Raw genomic sequence first — 12,397 nt, forward strand, 5'->3', positions numbered from 1 at the left:
AAGTTAAAGAGTAAATTATATATTATACACATCTCAAAATAATCATATATTCCCACACATCGCATGGGTCTACAACTAGTTGGAGTTAAAAGTGTGACACATACTAATTTTGAATCATTGAATGCAAAATATTCTCACATGGGATCGATATAAATCATGAAATTAGGAATATTACATGTCACATGGAATCAAATCTTGAAATAGTTCTTTTTTAATACCTTTTTAAAAAGGCTCTCTTCTTCGAAATCATCATCAATGTTTAATAAAATATATGGATTTTTTTCACAACTTGTTCTATGTTTTTAGTGGAAAGGGCCTATTGTATAAGAGCATTCGCAGCTGGCATGGTATTTGTCATATCTTGCCAAAATTTACCATCTCAGCACAAAAAAAGATCAACAACTGGTCGCAATTGGCATGGTAAAGCTAAAAGAATTTGCAATATTGCTATAGTACCATCACAAATTTGCGATGGTACTGCAGTAGTATTGCAAATCCAAAAATTATTATTTTATTCTACCTACAACTTTTGCACGGTCTCATATCCTCTCTCCACTGTCTCATTTTTTTTTCTCTCTCTCTTCAAAATATATTATTTTATTATATAGATATATTATTTTATTGTGTAGATATATTATTTTAATGTGTAGTATGGTAAAATAAAAGTTGAAATGTTGAGTGTATTATAAAATGGTATTGTATAATTGATAAAATAACTTTTCAAGATGGTAAAATAGAATATGATAGAATTTTTAACTGTGAATGCTCTAACGCCCCAGCCCCATACCAAAAGAAATAACAAGAAAATAGGATTAGATTTTTTGGAGAGCCACACGTCTGACCCCACCTACCCCACTCTCCTCAACCCCTCAAATCTCACAAATATCTATACCTTTCTCTTGGCCGGTCAATTTAGTGGTCCTCTCTACTTTTATTTCCCATTTTATCACAAACACACTAACACTCCTCTCTCGCTCCCTCATACTTCCCCACCGGTACCTCACTGTTTACCATCATCTCCACCATCATTTTTCGACAAGATCACTAAAAAAATTCTTAGGAAACTCTAAGCATCTTCATTCATTTTATTTGAAGTAAAAATTTCTAATATTTTTGGTGAGTTTATATGCTTTTGCTAGAGACTTTCTTTATCTAAGCTTTGATAAACTTTGGTCTTATTTGATCTACATTGGTCCTATTCTATACACTTCATTTTTATTCGGTCCACATTGGTCCTATTCAGTCCATTCTGCCCACTTTAGTCCTATCCAGGTCATTCGGTCCATTCTATCCACTTTAGTTCTATTCAGTCCACATTTGTCTTGTTCGGTCCATTCTATCTACTTCTGTCCTATACAGTCGACATTAGTCCTATTCGGTCCATTGTGGTCCTATTTAGTCCAATTTGGTCCTAATCTGGATTATATCCAATTTCTAAAACTGTCGGTGTTTACCCATTGTATTATTATTCCCAAAACTCAAAAGGGTCTTCAATTTGAACCATCAAATTCAAAGTACATGTCTCAAATACCACTTACCAGTCCAACAATGCCATTAAGCTCCTGACACAAAACCATCAATATACAGCTACTAACCTACCAATGCATTTTTTGTAAAACTTTCTACACATGACAATCTTCTTGAGTCAGGCCATTACAAAATATCACAAACACCATTAGATAAGATTTAATAAAAATAATAAAAAATTACAATAATAATGATGAAGTAACATTTTATAATTCCTAAAAAAACTCTCAACTACCAGTCCCAATGGCTTCCATAAGTTCCAAAAATCCCACTTATGATGACAAATTCATACTTTCAAATGAGGCATACAACATTGGATGCGTGTCCTGTAATATGGAAAGGAACATGTCACATAACCAAAAAAAATCTCGATTTTATATAATACGCGAGATGCAAATGTGTTATCCGAAAATCCCTTCCATGATTATGAATTTAATTCTTCAAATGACACAGACCATATAACCAGTATTTCATTGGGTGTTTCCCCTTCATAACTAAATGAAAAGGTACAAATTATTTAACAAGAAAAAGTATCTCAATTTTTTACAAGGCACTTCTGTCTAGTAAATATAAGTGAACATTTGACCACCAAGCAGTAGTTGAAGAAGAGAGAACATAATAGGCAAGATACCAATCAACTGAATTTACTGACAAGAACAAGCAGAAAGCTAAAAACAAGGACCAAAGCTTTTGGAAATAGTCCTCATGAATCCATTGCTTCATTAACTACATTTTTGTATTGCCTGTCATCTGCAGACACGATGGATTACTGATACAGTCACCCTCCACTTCAAGACAAACTTTATATAGTGTGTTCATATAATTATAAATTCTCAATGGGAAATAGACTAGGTGCAAGTTAAGCTTGAAAAATGGACACTTCAAATCAGAACTGACCTCCTGCAGATGAATCATGTACAAAAAAACTTGCAGCAACTATCAGATAGCAAAGAAGAAGTATTAGTCCCTTAAAATAGTGGGAAGTTCCTTCCTGCAAAAACGCATTTGCAGCATATAGGAATGTGTATATAAAATTAACAAAAGTTAATAATAATTATGAAAGAAAATGGAATCCATAACAATTAAAGGAAAACTATTAGCACAAACTTGCTTAAAACAAAAGAAGTGAACAAGACAACTCAAAAAGATGTTGAAATATACAATTTCTGAATTTCCCATCATCCAGCTTAAATTAGAACCCATGATGACATATATTACTTAAAATGCTTCCTTCTCTTATAAAAGTTTGACCAAATCATGGAGATTTGCTTTTCTATCACTGAAATACAAACCTGCAGCATTAAGGCTGCTACTAAGTTGTCTCGAAAAGCTGAAAATTTAAGTCCATAGCTTGCCCCATAATCCAACCAAGGACTACGGAAAAAGGAATCCGCAGCAATATAATAATGGTTTTAGCAGATATTGATAAAATAAAATAAAATAAAAATCTTCAATGAAGTAATACTAAACAGCATAATCATCAATACAAATGTATCTCAAAGGGATGCCAGTTTTTAGTGCTAAACATGTCTCCCTACTTGTACATTTCTATCCTTTCTTTTCTCTAAATTAATTTGTCTCAAAGGATTCTTGCTCAAGCTGCAATGAACATCACATCACAGGCAGCAAAGATCACCCAAACCAAATTCATGTTAAAAGGTATTAACAGGAGCACATCATTGAAGGTGTATCACATAAGTTTCAGACAGATGATGCAACAAGAGCTGTGCAGAAAGTAGAAATTACTCATGATCAATATTATCATCACCAGCTCTCTTTTCCAGTTAAAATTTTTATCCATTTGCTGAGAGACAGCCAATGTGGTGCAAAACAAAAAACTTTGAAACAGCTTTAATTCCCAAACTCTGGCAGATGACTGGCCTTGATATGAATTGATGTCTGTTATATGCACCAATTACTAACATATTTTTAACTACAAAAGACATTGTAGCTAAACTTCAAGCAACCAAAAAAATAATACATTTACTACCTTGAGGAAGCAATAACACAAAGTGACTCATCAATAACATAATGATATATTGACAATTGAAACATCTCCAAGCATTTACTTGCTTCAAATATTGGCTCCAAGGTAATTTAAATTGAACTGTACAAATACTAACTATAACTAACTTTTATTTTTTGGAAGTAAAAAATGTAAAATAGAAATTAAAAAGGAACTCATATTGTTAATACCTACCACAAACAAAGCTATCTGCGTTGATGATCCTATTGAGACTCCTAATGTTATGTCCTGTGGAGAAGCTCAAATTGTTAAAACTCATTCTAAAAAAAAAAAAAACTGTTAAAAGTGAATGTTAGAAAGCTTACAAGCTTATCTTTCATGGCAAATGTGATAGCACTTGCATGATCTACAGCATTCCCCACAAGTGGGAGCAAAATAACACTAATAAATGTAAGTGGAATATTCAATGCAATAGATGTTCACTGCAAAACAATCACCCAATCAGAAAGTTGATTAAACAATTTCTTTTTATAAGTAAATAATTTCATTAGAAAAGGATAAGAGGGGACGCATATAAGGATGTGTGATCCCTTTCCAAAGAATACAAATCATAGGGAAAGAGAGTAAAAAAATCAATAAAAGACATCGAAGGGTTGCTGCCCAGCACATGCATCCAATCACATAAAGACTGCAAAGTATGTTCTTCGATTATAAAAGTACGGAAGATCCACTTATTTTTTTTCTTATTACAGATTCTTCATGACAGAGGCACGGCTCTCACACCTTGGCTGCTCTATGGCAATAAAAACGTCTGTGCCAACATCCTAATGGCTCATACATAGATTTGGGCATCAACAACACTAACCCAAACAATTTGAAAACAAAGAACCAAATATTTGTTGTGACAGGACATTGAAGAAGCAAGTGATCAATAGACTCCACGCTGCTCTAACACATACTATACCAACCATCATCAAAAGCCTCCTACAAAGATTATTGAATGCCAAGATTTTTACAAGAGTTTGCAGTCCATACAAAGTACGCCTCCTTTCAAGGGGCCTTAGCCATCTATGTGCTCTTCCACGGGAAGAAAGAAACTGTGGAGCCCTTAAGGGCATTATAGAAAAAATTAACCTCAAACATCCATTTTTTTCAATGATGTCCACAAGGCACAATCATTCCCTCACACAGAAGTTAAATTATCATAGAGTAACTCAAAAATAGAAGCAACTGATTCCAGCTCCCAATCCCGAAAAGCCTGAATAAAGAGGACTCCAATGTCAGGTCTCTCCTTCATCTGGGTTGGCTAGATATGATTCTACCAATGCCTCCTTGTTCACCACCGAGGTGTAAAGGTCTGGGAATTCCTTGAAAGCATTGTCACCACACCAAATGCTTGACCAAAATCTCACTCTGAACCATCTCATACCTCAAAATGTAAAAAATTTGGACGACTCACATCCCCTGCTTATACTTTTCCACAAATCAATCCCATATGGACCCTTGAATGGTTCATAAATTATCCTCCCAAAGTTTCACCTTGCTTTGCATAAATTATACTTCTATACTGATGATTTGTAGGTGTTCGAAGTCCAAAAAAAATAAAAAAAGAAAGGTACTTTTGTGCATAACTATGAATTATGGGTTTTACATATGTGAGGCCATATCTATCTGCTTTTGATGCCTATATTATAGTAATTCATAAGTCTTAGCGTTTAAATAGATTTTAGTTTTTTGGGGGTGATAGTGGAAAAGTTGACAAACAAGTCACTCTTACTGCCACTCATACCTTTCCTAATTCAATTCTTTTGACTTTTTTTGGATCCTTTTCCTAGAATCTCCTCCCTTATTTTTGGGATTATTTTGTTATTTATATCAAGTCTAAATTATTCTAGAGTTTGTAATAAAATCATGAATTTTTTAATGGGATTTCTTGGATTATAATTTATCAATCAAATTAGGAGTTGGAAGCTGTAAGAACCAAGTACAAGAATTCTGGGCCTTAGGTAACTTGGTCAATTGTAAGAACCAAGTACAAGAATTCTGGGCCTTAGGTAACTTGGGCTCACAATTCATTTGTAGTGGGTTTAAGGATTTCCTACAATGGGTCGTTCTCGGCAGAGAGACTCAAAGCAACACTCAGTTGATACTCTCTCCTTGACTGTTTTCTCTCAATTTTTCTGAACCCCTTCTTCTCCCCAATTTCTTCTATTTATAGCCAAAGTTAGTGGGAAGATTATGATTACAGCCACCGTTAGTGCTACTAAGGGTCCAATATTATCTGGTCAAAGTGGATGTTTAGGTGAGAGGGCGGTGCAGCATTTATGACCTTGGAACTTGGTTCTTGCTTGATGGATATGTTCGGCAACTCAGTCTCCCGTGCACATCAGGAGTTTCCCGCGCATGTCATGACTTTCCCGGACACGACCAATTCACTTGCCCGGGAAAGTTAAACTGATCGTCTGTTGGGACTCAGACCCCAAAACGTGTTTTCACATTAAGGCAGTTTCAAGAAGGGTGTAGGATAACTGGACCTTTCTGCTGGGCCTGTGCCCAAGGCCGGTATGGGACTGGGCCCAGGGCCTGTATGGGCCTAGGATCTCGGTGCCGTACAATAGCCCCCCCTTGATTCATACTCGGTCGCCGAGCAGAATCAAGGATCTGTTTGGGCCTTTTGACCTCGGGAACCTTCTAGCCTGGGGCTTATGACTGCTACTTCTTATTAATATTCATCTCAAAAGACGCGCCGTTTCGCGGCGCCAGGCGCAGTTGTCATTATTGCCTGACGGTTCGTGGACCGAAGCGGCGCGCGAATCGGTTACGTTTGGCATTCGCTGGGTCGCTCGTAAATTGTGCCCATTTATTGCTTGATTAAACGTTTCTCCTCCCGCCTTTCCTTGTGGCTCTATAAATAGTCCCCCTCTGAACACCATTTCATTTTTCCTTTACCTCTGATTTCTTGCGCTTACTCTCTGCCGACCAAATCACTGTGCGCTTACTCGCTTGCCCAGTGTTCCTTTCCTCCTTAGAACCCAAAGTAAGTTTTTCTTCCCCTTCCTGTTCCTTCAGCTTTATTTCTTCAAGTTCCCCTTTTGTAGTTTTAGTCACTGTAGATGGGTTACTCTTACCTTCTAGAATCCCCGGCTGCTTTAGCCACCTTTAGGAGTAAATTCAATGTTCCCGATGACGTGGATGTGGCCTACTGTCATGAGAGTGATATGGAACTCCACCGAGGGCGGGGCACAGCCTTTTTCCCTTTAATGTCCATTTTAGAAGGAGGGGTTAGGTTCCCCGTGGATCCTCTGTTGATAAACGCACTCACATACTATGGGCTGTGTCCCGACCAGCTTCCCCCCAACTTTTACCGGGTAGTTAGCTGTGTTAGTAAGTTGAACCATACCTTTAACTTACAGTTAAACCATCATGACATTAACCACATGTATAGCCTCTATGGGAACAAATCCACCAACTACTACTTAAAGACGAGAGACAATCGGGTACGGCTGATATCATGCCTACCTGATTCGAACAGGAACTCCACCGGGGAGTTTGTAAGGGTGCGCGGCAATTGGTTTGCCGGGGACGTCCCTTGCCCCCTTTCACGGCGTGAAGTGGGTTCGTATTATTCTCTTGATTTAATTGCTTCCCTCTGCTTCTCTTTTTCTTCTTATTGTTAGATACTAATGCGATACTTGACCCTTTGCAGACGGCAAGGTGTTCGTTCTGAACCTCAGACCCGTCCACGTCAAGGATCTGAACTTCGTCCTCCGTTCTGAGATATTCGTGCATTGGGACGGACAACTCCGGGCCTCGCACTTAATCCTCGGGGTAGAGCCAGTCTACTCTACTTGGCAAACCTTCAAACAGGCGCTACTAGTTGACAGCCCCCTGCTATCGTATATAGACGTCCGGTATGCAAACTTTTTGCCACCAAAACTTACAACCGGGGAGGCAAGGGAATTTGGTCGGCGGTTCACTGCCTCGGACGAACTAGCTCCCCTGCGAGACGAGTCCGCGGAACGGGTATCTCAGCGCCTTAGAGAGAGAGCCCACGAAGCCATACAGCAAGGAGACCAGGCCCAAGAGCAGCCCAATCCCGAGAATCCACCCGCCGAGCCTCAACAGCAAGTTATAGAAGCGGTTGCCTTGCTAGCTGAAACGATCCAACCCGGTGCAAGAATGGTGGCAAGGAGAGTCATGACCATCTACCGGTTTGTGCCCGGTGCCCGGCAGCCCAATCAGCCCCCGCCTACCCAGGGTCGGGGTCAAGCGTCTCAGCCCCCTCCCCCTTCGCAGTCCGGACGGGCTCGTAAGAAGCAGAAAGTAACCGAGCAACCATCCACGGGCCTGGGGGATGCCGCTGTCCGGACTCCTCCCCGACCAACAGGTGGAATCGTTATCCGCGAGCAGCCAACCGAAGCTGGCACGGGGGGCGCGTCCTCCTCCCAAGTGGCATCAGCGTGGGAGCCAAAGTTCCTTCTGGACAGCAAGCCATTGCCCTCAACCGCCTATGTTCGGATGTGGGATAAAGGCGAGGGCGGCTGTATTGCCCAAACTTTGGCTGAAGCTCTCCAACTTCCCGAGGACGTGCACGCTTTTGAGGAGGGATCCGAGGAGTCTGTGGGGCGCCGGTTAGAGTGGCACGCCATTGCGGTACTTCTTTTGTCTATCTACTTCTTCATATAGATTTCCTTTTGCTTCCTTTCTAACCTTTGCGCTTGCTAGGCCGCTCAAATGGCCCACATTGTGGCTGCCCGGGCCCGGGAGCTTGCCGAGGAAAACGAGCGCGTTAAAGAGGCGCGGGAGTCAGCGGTGAAAACAGCTAAGGAAAAACTGAAGGCTGCTGAGTCTGCTGAGAAAAAGGCTGCTGCTGCGGAGAAGAACCGGGCATTGGCCGAGAAGAGGTACGCGGAGCTCCTGACTCAGCAGAATGAGACGGAGGTCAAGCTAGCCCAGGCCATCAGCCTTAATACCTCCAACGCTGAGGAGATTGCCGATCTCAGGGCAGGCTTGGCGGCCGCGGAGTAGAAATGGTACGATGTCGGTTTTGCCGATGCCGAAAATTCCGCAGAGCCGGTAGTGGCTCGGGCTCGGAATATGGGTTTTGAGGCCGGGTGGTTTGCCGCTCTCCAAGCAATGGGAGTTCCAGAGGATTCGCCTTTGAGAGACCCCGGCCAAATTCCATTCCCGAGCCCTGCACCTGCCGCCCAAGATGCCCCAGTTGCTATTGACGAGGAGGAGACGGCCAGTATGAGGGAGCTGGTTGAACAAATCGAGGCTCACACCGAGCCCGAGGAAATGGAAGCCACCAGTATCCCGACTGTGCAGGAGCTTCTCGGTGAGGGCCCGCCTTTTCCCCTGACCGTCCAGCAGGAAGTGACACCGCCGACCCAACCTCCCAGCTGATTTTACTTTTATTTACTAGCTTATTTTTTATTTTGTTGGTTTTATTTGCCTATGTCACCGGGATGTGGTGACTGAACAATTGCCTTAATTTATTGGTTTTACTTACCTACGTCACCGGGGTGTGGTGACTAAACAATTGCCTTTATTTGTTTTAATTAGTAGTCCGTTTCCTTTTCCGTTTCAATTTGTTGAATGAATTTATATCTATTTATGTGTTTTGCTTAGATCATGCCAGTGCTATGGCCGCTTAATAGAATGGTACCCCCGAGAACCTGTTGTGCGGCGCTGTGGGTAATTTGAGAGCGCTAATGGACTTAGTATTTGTAAAAGGGTTAGGTTTTCATCAGGCTTTGGTTTAACCGAGAATCGTGTTTTCGTCCTTAGAGTATTCGCTTGTAAGGTTTCCACTTGTTCGGAGATTTGAGTTTAACCGAGAATTAAGTTTCTGTCCTTAGAGATTTGTTTGTAAGGTTTCCACCTGCTCGGCGATTTTGGTCGAGCCGAGGGTCAGGTTTCTGTCCTTAGGGACTTATTTGTAAGGTTTCCACCTGCTCGGCGATATTGATCGAGCCGAGAGTCAGGTTTCTGTCCTTAGAGATTCATTTGTAAGGTTTCCACCTGCTCGGCGATATTGATCGAGCCGAGAGTAAGGTTTCTGTCCTTAGAGATTCATTTGTAAGGTTTCCACATGCTCGGGGATATTGATCGAGCCGAGAGTCAGGTTTCTGTCCTTAGAGATTTATTTGTAAGGTTTCCACCTGCTCGGCGATATTGATCGAGCCGAAAGTCAGGTTTCTGTCCTTAGAAATTTATTTGTAAGGTTTCCACCTGCTCGGCGATATTGATCGAGCCGAGGGTCAGGTTTCTGTCCTTAGAGATTTGTTTGTAAGGTTTCCACCTGCTCGGCGATTTTGGTCGAGCCGAGGGTCGGGTTTCTGTCCTTAGGGACTTATTTGTAAGGTTTCCACCTGCTCGGCGATATTGATCGAGCCGAGAGTCAGGTTTCTGTCCTTAGAGATTCATTTGTAAGGTTTCCACCTGCTCGGCGATATTGATCGAGCCGAGAGTAAGGTTTCTGTCTTTAGAGATTCATTTGTAAGGTTTCCACATGCTCGGCGATATTGATCGAGCCGAGAGTCAGATTTCTGTCCTTAGAGATTTATTTGTAAGGTTTCCACCTGCTCGGCGATATTGATCGAGCCGAGAGTTAGGTTTCTGTCCTTAGAAATTTATTTGTAAGGTTTCCACCTGCTCGGCGATATTGATCAAGCCGAGGGTCAGGTTTCTGTCCTTAGAGACTTATTGGCGATTCTCTTGGTGTGAGGTTACGGAGTCAAAAACAGCATATACAAAAAAGTTCATCATGCTCTTAATTTTAATGGAATACAAGTTCTGGCTTACACCGATGATTATGCGTAGAATTTCTTCAAGTTGTTGGCGTTCCATGGTCGGGGGAGCGGCCTCTCGGCAAGGTCTTCCAAGTAGTAGGCCCCTGCACCCGCGATGGCTGTGACTCTGTACGGTCCCTCCCAACTCTGAGCAAGCTTCCCTGCAGCCATGTCCCGCATGTTCCCCACTACCCTTCTCAACACTAGTTCCCCGGCACGGAATTCCCTGGCCTTTACATTTCGGTTGTACCTTTGGGCCAGCTTCTGCTAATACTCGGCAAGCCGTACAGTCGCGGCCTCCCTGCATTCTTCTAGCCAATCCAAATGCTCCATCATCAGGTCGGCGTTCTGTGCGAGGTCAAACAAGGCGACCCGTGCACTGCATAAGCTCACCTCGGTTGGTATTACTGCTTCTGCTCCGTACGCCAAAGAAAACAGGGTTTCCCTCGTGGATCTCCTGGGGGTCGTGCGGTAGGCCCATAAAACACTGGGTAGCTCTTTTGCCCATCTTCCTTTCGCTCCATCCAACCTTCTCTTGAGCCCGTTCAAAATAGTCTTGTTTACTGCTTCAGCTTGGCCGTTGCTTTGTGGGTATGCCGGGGTTGAATACTTGTTCTTGATGCCGAGCTCGCTGCAAAAGGTCCGAAAAGCGTTGCTGTCGAACTGTAGCTCATTGTCTGTCACTAGCGAATTCGGCACCCCAAACCTTGTAACTATGTTTTTCCATACAAATTTTTTCACGTCAGTATCCCGGATATTAGCCAAGGCTTCAGCTTCAGCCCACTTTGTGAAGTAATCTACAGCCACTAATACAAAACGGCGGTTCCCCGTTGCTCGGGGGAATGGCCCGAGGATGTCAAGCCCCCATTGTGCAAATGGCCACGGGCTGCTGATAGGATTTAGACGTCCTGTCGGCTGATGGATCATTGGGGCGTGCTTTTGACATTGTTCGCAACTCCGAACGTATTCGGCGGCATCCTTCTGCATCTGTGGCCACCAAAACCCCTGTGTCATTGCTCTGTATGCTAAAGATCGTCCCCCAGCATGCCCGCCGCACACTCCCTCATGCAGCTCGGTCAGAAGCTCCTTGACTCTTTCAGGATGCAGGCACAAGAGGTAAGGGCCCGCGAAGAACCTTCTGTACAACTTTCGGTCCGAAGACAGCCAGTACCTGGGAGCCATCCGTCGAATCTTGTTGGCCTCGGCCTTATCCTCTGGAACTTTATCTTCGGAAAGGAAGTCTATGATCGGGTTCATCCAGCATGGTCCGGCCACCGCCACCTGCGCAACCTCTACTCCGGCCTGGTTGAGAACACTCTTCACACAAATGCTTGGCTCCCTTATAAGTTCTATCGTGATAAGCCTCGACGTGTCCTCGGTAGCCGATGAGGCTAACGTGGCAAGAGAGTCAGCGTGCTTGTTTTGTGACCGGGCTACCTGGGATATCTTTACCGTTCCAAACTGACCGATAATCTGCTTTGCCGTACTTAGATAAGCTTTCATTCGGGGGTCCCGAGCCTCGAAGTCCCCAGTGATCTGATAAACAACCAGCCGAGAGTCCGAGTAGATCTCCACGTCCTTTGCGCCCAGATGCAATACTGCCCTCAACCCGGCCAGTAGGGATTCATATTCGACTTCGTTGTTCGAGGCTTTGAACCCCAATCTGAAGGAGTGTTCCAGTCGCATACCCTCAGGGGTGATTATGACAATACCAGCCCCGGCCCCCATAGCAATTGATGCGCCGTCCACAAATAACCTCCACGGGCGAATCTCCGCACTACAGATTACCTTGCCTTCATTCTTGGGTGTAAATTCTGCGATGAAATCGGCGAGAACCTGTCCCTTCACCGAGCTTCTAGGTCGGTATCTTATGTCAAACGATCCCAACCGAGTCCCCCATTTGGCGGTCCGTCCTGTGAAGTCGGATCTCTTCAACAGTGATTGCAATGGATACTCGGTGAGGACGAACACTGTGTGTGCCTGGAAGTAGTGGGGTAACTTCCTCGTAGCGTGCACCAGGGCCAAAACTAACTTTTCAAGAGGCAGGTACCTTGTCTCGGCATCGACCAAGGTTTTGCTTACGTAATACACCGGTATTTGCACTCCCCGG

General features: G+C 43.2%; 1 long non-coding RNA gene across 1 annotated transcript; it reads right to left on the reverse strand.

Annotated features, from left to right (window-relative positions):
• Nucleotides 1-2,449: 2,449 nt before the first annotated feature.
• LOC126694127 (uncharacterized) lies at nt 2,450-5,458 on the reverse strand. Its single transcript, XR_007645601.1, has 3 exons — nt 3,859-5,458; nt 3,728-3,781; nt 2,450-2,518 (listed from the first exon to the last, which is right to left on the reverse strand). It is a non-coding gene; the product is annotated as an uncharacterized LOC126694127 (long non-coding RNA).
• Nucleotides 5,459-12,397: the final 6,939 nt, after the last annotated feature.

This window comes from Quercus robur, chromosome 8 (genome assembly GCF_932294415.1).
Source record: "Quercus robur chromosome 8, dhQueRobu3.1, whole genome shotgun sequence".
In the NCBI taxonomy this organism is placed as follows: Eukaryota; Viridiplantae; Streptophyta; class Magnoliopsida; order Fagales; family Fagaceae; genus Quercus; species Quercus robur.